General features: G+C 37.5%; 1 pseudogene; it reads right to left on the reverse strand.

The window, feature by feature from the left end:
- Positions 1-798: 798 nt before the first annotated feature.
- Positions 799-1,762, reverse strand: LOC128778374 (programmed cell death protein 6-like; annotated as a pseudogene).
- Between the last annotated feature and the right edge of the window lie 7,276 nt (positions 1,763-9,038).

Consider the following 9,038-nt stretch of genomic DNA (forward strand, 5'->3'; position numbering starts at 1 on the left):
GGTCAGAGAGAGACCAAGAGAGAGAATCCCAAGCAGACTCAGCTCCAGTGCAGAGCATGATACGGGGCTCAATCTCATGGACTATGAGATCATGATCTAAGCTTATATTAAGAATTGGATGCTAACCAACTCAGCCACCCAAGCACCCCCTGTTCTGCTCAATATGTTAAAAGTTGCCCATATTAACAATGATCATTGATTCATTTCCTCCCCAATTTTCTAAGAATTCAAAATGGTGAAAAAACCCAGACATGGGTCTGTCTTTATGAAGCTTATAGTTCAGTGATATTAAAAAGCATAATCACAGTACAAATACTAGTTTTGTATAATTAAAGCAACTATGTAACATGTTAAATTAATATTGAACTTTATGGATGTCATGAGTTTATTTGTGTTTTTACATTTGTTTAGCTTTTTTGGGGGGGGGGCAGAACAAGAAGCACATTTGCTTTATTGCTTATGTTGCATATTCAAACACAATAGATCCTGTTTTAAAAATGTAAGGCACATAAAAGCCTCTGTGCAAGTTCCATATTATTTTAAAATTCTTATTGGCTAATAGAAGTATTTCTACTATAGAACTGGAGCTATCTAGAAATGCACATGATGAATTTTTTGCATGGGACAAGTGAACAGTTTCAAATCAAATGTTTGTATATGAATAATGATTATAACTATTGTTACACTTGCAAAAACCTTAATTAGCTTATGCACAAATGTTAGCTTAGCCCTCAAAGCTTAGCCTTAAGCTTAGCTTAGCCCTCAAATGTTAATTATATAAAATGTAAAAGGGGCACCTGGGTGGCTCAGTCGGTTGAACGTCCGACTTCGGCTCAGGTCATGATCTCACGGTTTGTGAGTTTGAGCCCTGCATTGGGCTCTGTGCTGACAGCTCAGAGCCTGGAGCCTGCTTCTGATTCTGTGTCTCCCTCTCTCTCTGCCCCTCCCCCACTTATGCTCTGTCTCTGCTTATTTCTCATGCTCAGAAATAAACATAAAAAAAATTAAAATGTAAAAGAAGAACAGTATCTAGCTGCATTTTTGTCCTGTTCTTTAAAGGGAGATTTGGCATTTTTAGTTTTCCTTCCATAAGTCATGTTGCTATTTGCAAAGGCCAGTGTTATAAGAGGCTAAAGACCATAAACAGATACTGTTCATATTACACCTGAATCCAGCCGACCTGATCCAAATGGTAATGCCTGAATATATCTGTCAATCTCAGTGCGGAAATCATGGATTGTTGCACTTAGCAGGCCACAGAAACTTCACTTTCACTGATCTAGCATTCTGCAAGACGATGTGGCACTGGATGAAGTCATCAAACATGATCTGCCCCCATCCTTGTCTGTCAAACTTGCAAATGAGGATGTTGTGAAACTGGTCAGAGAGCTCATATCCTGACAGGGCTTGCTTGAGCTTGTTCTTATCAATCATCCCAAAGTTGTCTCTGTCATAAGTGTGAAAGATGTTCGGCCAGTCTGTGATGTACTTCCAGACACCAGTGAACTCACTTAAGTTCACGGCAGCCTTGTTCTCTCAAACATAGACATGATTGACCCGACAGTCACTGATTAAATGGAGTGCAAGTACTGTTAGATAGTGCTTGCTGAAGCTTGTTATCCCATATCACCTAGCTCCCGTCTTTATCAACCCTCTGGAAAACGTTCCAGAAATTGTTCTGGTCCGGCAGCACCATGCCTTCGGCAGGGCAAGTCCCAGGGCCCCAGGCAGCAGGGGTTGGTGGCCATGGGGCCAGGTGCATAGCTGGACTGAAGTGCCAGGGGAACATGAGAGGTGGTTACATTTTATAGTATAAAATCATCTTCCATTTAATTAACATCATGGTAAAAATAATTTAACATGCGGGATCCACAAGGACTTTTTTTCTTTTGCAAAATGTCTGTATATCACTGAAATTTGAAAAACTGTTTAAGAAAATGATTTTTGTCTAATTCATGTTAATTGTCAAATCTGAATATCAAATATGTAGGTATAATTGTGGACAAAGTAACTCAAAGAACTTTCCAGAAATAGCCTCTAATGTTTGGTTAAAGAGTTACTGATGGAGTTTCTTCCTGAAGGTAGCAGAAGAAAATTTTCTACCAAAAAAAACACCTCATTTATTAAATGAAATGTTGGAGGAAACACTGACATATCAAAGATAGAGCATAAGCTCCAAGTCCATCATAGTCCATGAGAAATTAACTTGTGGCTTTTAGTCATTTGTATTGAGTCATTGTTCATGCCTGGTTAAAACACTGATGTTAACTTAGAACAAAAAGTATACAAATACAAGAGCTATTTGCTTAGGACTGAGCTCAAAGCCGGCTGATTTTAAGAAATTTTTTGTTGAGGTTTTGTTTGTTTTTGTTTTTAATATTTGATTTAACAGGATCTCTGGAACATTAATCTATGAGTAATTTGGGTCAGGGAATCAAAGTGTGAAGTAAGGCAAGATGCAAGGTGTATCTATATAAATAGTATTTGGGTGAAAAGTGAAGAACTTAGGTGATCAGATTTTTCCATATAGATATATTTGACATGATGTAATTTAAATACCCAGATCTACTACCAGTTTCTCTTCTTTTCCTACAGATATTTGGCATTAGTAACTGAGATTATTCGAGATAATCTCAAATAGCAGGCACTGTGTTTCATGCATATATGTTGAATTGGAATAAATTGTACTTATAAATGCAGACAAAATCTTGTTTCTTGTCAAAACAACAAAAGTAGTATTGTTAACTCTTGAGAAAAATCCTTGTTAAAAATAATTTCTGTAAAAACAATAATCATCTTACTATATCTATAAGCTCATTATGAAAGACCTAAAAATGTGATACCTTTGAAATAGGGGAAGGAGAGACCTGCTTTTTTTCACAATGTTATTCTCCAAGTAGTGTGTGACTAATAGAGAAGGTATGTGACTCTCAGGTACAGTGAATGAGCAAATTCTTAGTGGCATCATGACATCACCAGGAGCGTGACTTGGGTCAAGAGCTTGGCAGGAGGCTTTGAGAACAGCAGAATCAACAGCAATCAGGATTGGGAAGCCAACATACTGGCCACCATAAAACTGAAAAGAGAGCTTATTGTACCTCATGCACAGCAGCAGGTTTAACAGAAAAGTAGACATGTTTATAGTCCCAGATTTACAGCATGCCTTATAAACACCTTATTACTTAGAATCCAGTCTGCTGTCCTAGAAACTAAGAATGTGACTTTGTTAAGCAGTAGGATTTGTTGACATAAATGTCTTGACTAAGTTTGCCATTGTGGTTAACCAAAACGCATTTACTCCTGGGAAAGTAAACACAAGCAAACAAAATGTCTCTTATACTACAATACAGTAAGTTTCAAATTGACCAAACTTAATGCTATGACATAAATATGCTTAATGTTTATGGAATTTTTTAGAAACCTTTTGCCATGTTGGGCTTACCATCCTGTATAAGTCTTACTAAATGGGAATGTGTTTTCAGAATTACATGTGATTAAAGACTTCATCAGAAATATTCAGAAAACCTGCCATGAATACTGGGGCTAACCATGCAGCAAATAAAATGGGTCATGGTCTCCTCAGACATTAACGTGGATAAATCAGTTCTGCACCATGTAATAGTAACACACTGAAATGGTTACCAACAATTAAAAATAGAGAACTAATGGAAAATAATGTTGAATAAATATTATAAAACCACATGAAACTATGTTCAAGGAAGGCAACGTATCTGGCTAAAACCCACAAAGTTGAAAAAATTCCTAGGGAAAAATGAAAATTCAGACTGATCTTCTGCTGCTTAAAAATTCATCTAAAACCTTTGGTTTGAGGGTAGACTTTTGGAATTACAGACTCAGGACCATTGAAGAATAACAAAATCAACTTAGCAGGTTTCCTATCTTTTCAGGCTTATAGTCAGCCCTCTTCAAACCTCAAAAATTCTATAGTACAAAAGTTCTTTATGTAAGATATAAATGAGTAGTCATGATTAGATATTTCTGATCTAAAATAATGACCAACTTTTTTGCAACAGAATTTATATCAATAAAGATCTACAGAAAATTAAGAAGATGGTGTCTCTGTGATTGACGAATAAAATGTGAACAAATAATACAGTCATTTATTTACCAAATCCTACAAACTAGATCCTATAAATGATAAGAACATGGACATATTTCTAACAGAACCATGTGGTTGGCTTCATAAGCCACAGTAAAAGAAAATGACCATGTGAAGCCATGAAAAATTTTTATAAGTCTAAAGTATGAGAGATACCATTCTGCAGTAGGACATTCAGGAATGGTATCAGGGATTTAGTTAACTAAGCTCCATGAGTCTCCTCCAAATCGAATCAGGCCATGTATATTAACTGAAGTGAAATGCTCAAAATGAGAGAGTTGATGGTTGCATTCAAGATAGGAGTTACTGCTCATAGTTCTAGGCACACAAATTAAAACTGACATTGACAAACTGAAGGAAACCCAAAGGAAAGTGATTTGAACAGAAATTAGGACCACATATTCTCACATGATGAGAAAGTTGAAAAAAATCAAGATGTTTAGTTTGTAAAAAAATGTTTTCAGAGAAATATGGTCATTGACTCAAATACATGGAATACAGTACAATCCAGTTTTATTCTAGGTTCAACAAACAGAAGTTACAAGGAAACCAACAAAACAAGAATAAACTTTGTATTTCTAAATAAACAAAGCTTCTAAAAATAGAATGGCCTACCTTGGGAGGATGGACATCACTGGAAATGTTGAAAGCTTGAACAAACCATTGGTGGTTATTGTAGAAGAGACTGGAACCCTGGAAGGAACGGGAGATTGATCTATATAGAGTGGTGTTCAAACGGTATAATAGAACCTTAGTATCCCTAATGAAACAAAAAGACTGAGTAATATGTTAGAGCTCACTCCATCTTTATCCAAGGCAGTTTTGGTCAAGTCTATTTTGTATATGGCACTCTACCCAAGATTTCATTTTATAAAAGGCTTGTGCTAATAAAAAATCTTGCAAACCATTACATACTATGATTTCTGAAGTTAATTCTGACGTTATTACATGATTCAGATATGGACAAATTCCTTCTTTATGTGTGACCTATTGTCATGTTTCTAAATGAAACGCTGGTACTCAGAGGGCTCAGAGCATTCTATGCAAAGGAAGAGCAATTAACTTGATAGTTACTACCAAGAATGTGGGTTAGGCAGTAGAGAGTAATTCATAGCAGGGATGTGGGGAAGATAATTTCTAGGAAAATCAGAAGAAAAAACCAGCAGTCTAGAGATGTGGCATATTGAAGTAATTTCTAAAACCATGTGAATATTATTCATAGTATTATGAAAGAAGAAACATCCCTGGCCTCCAAGAGGTTTCTCAACGCTGATACTCCTTAAATCAGATTTCATTTCCAGTGAAGTGCTAATTTTATGAGTTACTTGTAGAAAGTTTAAGTCTCTGAGGACAAGGAAGAAAGAAGGCTGATTTCATTTTTTAGGTATCTTAGCATGTTAAGGCCACTGGCATAATTCCAGAGAAAGTGTGCATCCTTCTTTGGTCATCCTCTTGTTTAGAAAAGCAGTTGATAATTTAGAACTATTATCCCAGACATGATCTCATTTTGTCTCCCAACAATGACCTAAGGAATATCACCTTCAATTCCCACATGCATTATCACCTTCAATTCCCACATAAAAGAACTGGAGATCAGATATAATCAGTGCCCATTCCAGTTCACACAGATACTAAGTGGGGGGCCAGCATGAAATCTATCTTGATACCAAGTTTAAAATTCTTTTGCCATATTTTCAGCACATGAATTCTTCAACAAAGGAACTCTGATAAAGTTTAGAGTTCCCTTAAACTTTGTCTTTCTTCTTACAATTTCTTTGTGTCTGACATATAGTAACTACTATTTGACACAGCCTTAGCTTTGGATACATAAGTGGACAAAAAAACCTCATTTGGACTCAAATAGTAACATCTCTATTAAAAATCAACAGTTCTCTAGAAATAAACAGGTCTATTAAAAAAAACCCTTAATTTAGTGACTCAGCAAATCGTGCTGTGATAGCTTTCAGTAATTACTTTTTATTTTTGTTTTTTTAAGTGTCTATGGTAAGAGAAGCATGTAGAAAAACATCATGTTTTGCATGCCATTTTATTTTCATTGCCTCTTCTACTACTTGAGAATGTCTCCAGACTGCTGAATGTCTGGCAGGTGGACCAGTCTTAGCAAAACATCTTGGATTGTATTAGCTGAAAACAAATGTAAAGGGACCATAAGAAGCTAGATTTCCCTCAAATGGTGCCCTGGAAGAGGGTTTATTTTTCTTGACTGTTCAATTTCTAGTTTGAGTCTTCAAAGTCCAGAATGCCAGGGCCTTGGATGCAAGTATTAGTAAAAAGCAAATTCTAATTTGGCCCCTATGGGAAGCAGAGAAAATGCCATAAAGATTTTATCTCTTTTTGTACTTGGAATTTTCTTTACTGCCTCCCCTAAGAAGAGGGTAGATGGTGTCTATTAAGAGATAATTTACTCTTGCAGCCAATTCAGAACATTTCCACAAAATCAGTCCTACCTTCCTGGGTGAGTCTAGCTGAAGATAAAGTTTCTGAAAGGATAGTCCTTAAATAAAGAGATTAAGACTACATATGCACAGCACATGGCATAAAAGAGTTCATTTTCAACCACATACTATATCCTCTCCATGGAAAATCATAGTGCATATGAAATATCCTATAGTTAAGAAATCAATTGTTCTTCGTTTATCCCAATATTTCTCAAAGTTAGTTGGCTATTGTGTTGATCCCTTGCTGGCCCTTTCCCTGCTCTTCCTGTATTAGGGAAAGGTGAAAGAGAGTGGGTATTCTAGGAAACTCTGTGTGTGTGTGTGTGTGTGTGTGTGTGTGTGTGTGTGTGTGTGTGTGTTCAGGCTTTCTTGCCAACTAGCTTTCTCCTGAGCTTGGTGGTAGGTCAGTAGATGGGAAGAAGGGAGAAGCCAGGGTATTCCTCCTCCCCTGCCCCACCCACTGCCTCAGTGGAGTTTCCTGCAACAGTGGTGTTTCCTTCATTAGTTTCAACCTCCCCTTGACAGACTCTCAGTGGTTCCAACTTTTACTGGGTGGTCCTAGATCCACTTTCCTTTACACTGCAGGTAGTAATGGATTCCTGCTATTGTGAAACTATGGACTGCTTTGCAAGTGGCGGGCCAGGTGGTTTTCAGAAATGTCCCTAGCATTCTGTACACCAGGACTCACAGAACATGCTCCCTTATCCTGATAGCAGAGCAGTAGTTGCATAGATTTCAGAACAGTGAGAATATTGGTTATCAGCAGCATGGAATCTGTCTCTTTCTCATGTTTCTAGATTTTGGGGGATCTATTAATCTAGATAAGCACCCTGGCCAGTTTGTTGGTAAGCAGAATGTCCTATCCTAAGGACTTTGAGCAAATGGGTTCTTAGAGCTGGATCTGTTCCTGCTGTGTGAAGAAAAATTTTTGCATCACCACTGACATCTTCTCAGCATTTTTGAGGTTTCTAACAAGTACTCATCTGCTCTATAGTCATAGGGAAAAAAAATGGATGGTATACACCAGGTCCTAAGTTTTGTCCCACAAGAATCCCATGTTGAGATGCATAGTGATGCTTTTAGGGCTGATGACCTCTCCAGACAAACTTGAGATAATGTATCAAGTCACCTATTCCTGATCTACAGTTTGGCACTCTTTTGCAAGAAGCAGTACCAGGTATGGTAGGCTAATAATGTCCTTCCAAAGATGTCTACACCCTAATGCCCAGAACCTGATATGCTACCTTATAAGGCAAAAGGGACTTTGTACATGGATTAAGTTTAGGGTTTTAATATGGGAGTTTATCTTGTATTATCAGGTGGGCCCAATATAATCATAAGGGTCCTTATAAGAAGGCAACAGGAGAGTCATAGAGAAAAAGATATAATAATGGAAGCAGAACTGGAATTATATGAAGCCACAAGCCAAAGAATGTGGGCAGTCTCTAGAAACTGGAAAAGGCAAGGAAACAGATACTTCCCCAGAGCCCTGCTGACCCATTTTAGACTTCTTCCAGGCCTGAATATAATAAATCTGTGTCATTTTGAGTCACTAAGTGTGTTATAATTTGTTGCAGCAAGGGTGCTATAATATACCAGGAGTGATGAAGGTAAAATAAAACTTGAGTAACTTAAGACTCAGGTTCCTTCAACACCCTTACATAGTCTAAATTTCTCTAGGAGGATTACTTTGGACCAGTCTCCCCATCTATGTGTCCTAGTTGGGCCTGATTTGTCATTCTCAGTTCAATCATACCTTCAGGTACTTATCTTTGAAATAATAGTTCCTATAATCATAATACCTGCTGGGCGATTTTTTTTCCTCCTTCCTTATAACATTGATGTAATATTTGGTGAATGGTTAAAATTTAATGGAAAATGCAAATAATCCTCCATGTTATCAAACTGTGTACTATCCAAATGCAGGGCCACAGAGACTTTGGGATAGCTCTTTCTATGAGAAATCTTTTGACTGCAAGGATAGTCTACTTGAAGGGCAGGGGAGAACTTTGAAAAGATAACAAAGTATCTTACAGATAGAAGCAAAGACTTAAAGACCAAGCCTTGGAAGGCAGGAGCCAGAGAAGGAAAAAGACCCAAAACAACACATATGACAATCACACTGATATAATCTCAATTCTCCCTTCTCCTTTTCTACTGGAGTCTCTCCTTTTCAGTTTTCTGTCTCTTCCTCTGTCTCTCACTTTCTCTGTCACTGTCTTTTCACTCTTTCACATACCTTGCCTTCTTTCTGAATACCAGTTTGTGCTATCCTTTTAAAGATAGGAGATTTTCTATACAATGAGGGACACAGCTGGGGGCAATAGCTTCTGTTCTCACATGGTCATAGAAGAAAGGACATTCTTCTCCGGGAAGAACACTAACTGGCTAGGTGTGGGCCATGTGCCAAGATTGTGGGATCATGTAAGAAAATGGCAGATGCTCTTTGGACCGCATGC

The sequence above is a fragment of the Panthera pardus genome, unplaced genomic scaffold (assembly GCF_024362965.1).
Source record: "Panthera pardus isolate Hobbes unplaced genomic scaffold, ASM2436296v1 HiC_scaffold_2, whole genome shotgun sequence".
Classification (NCBI taxonomy): Eukaryota; Metazoa; Chordata; class Mammalia; order Carnivora; family Felidae; genus Panthera; species Panthera pardus.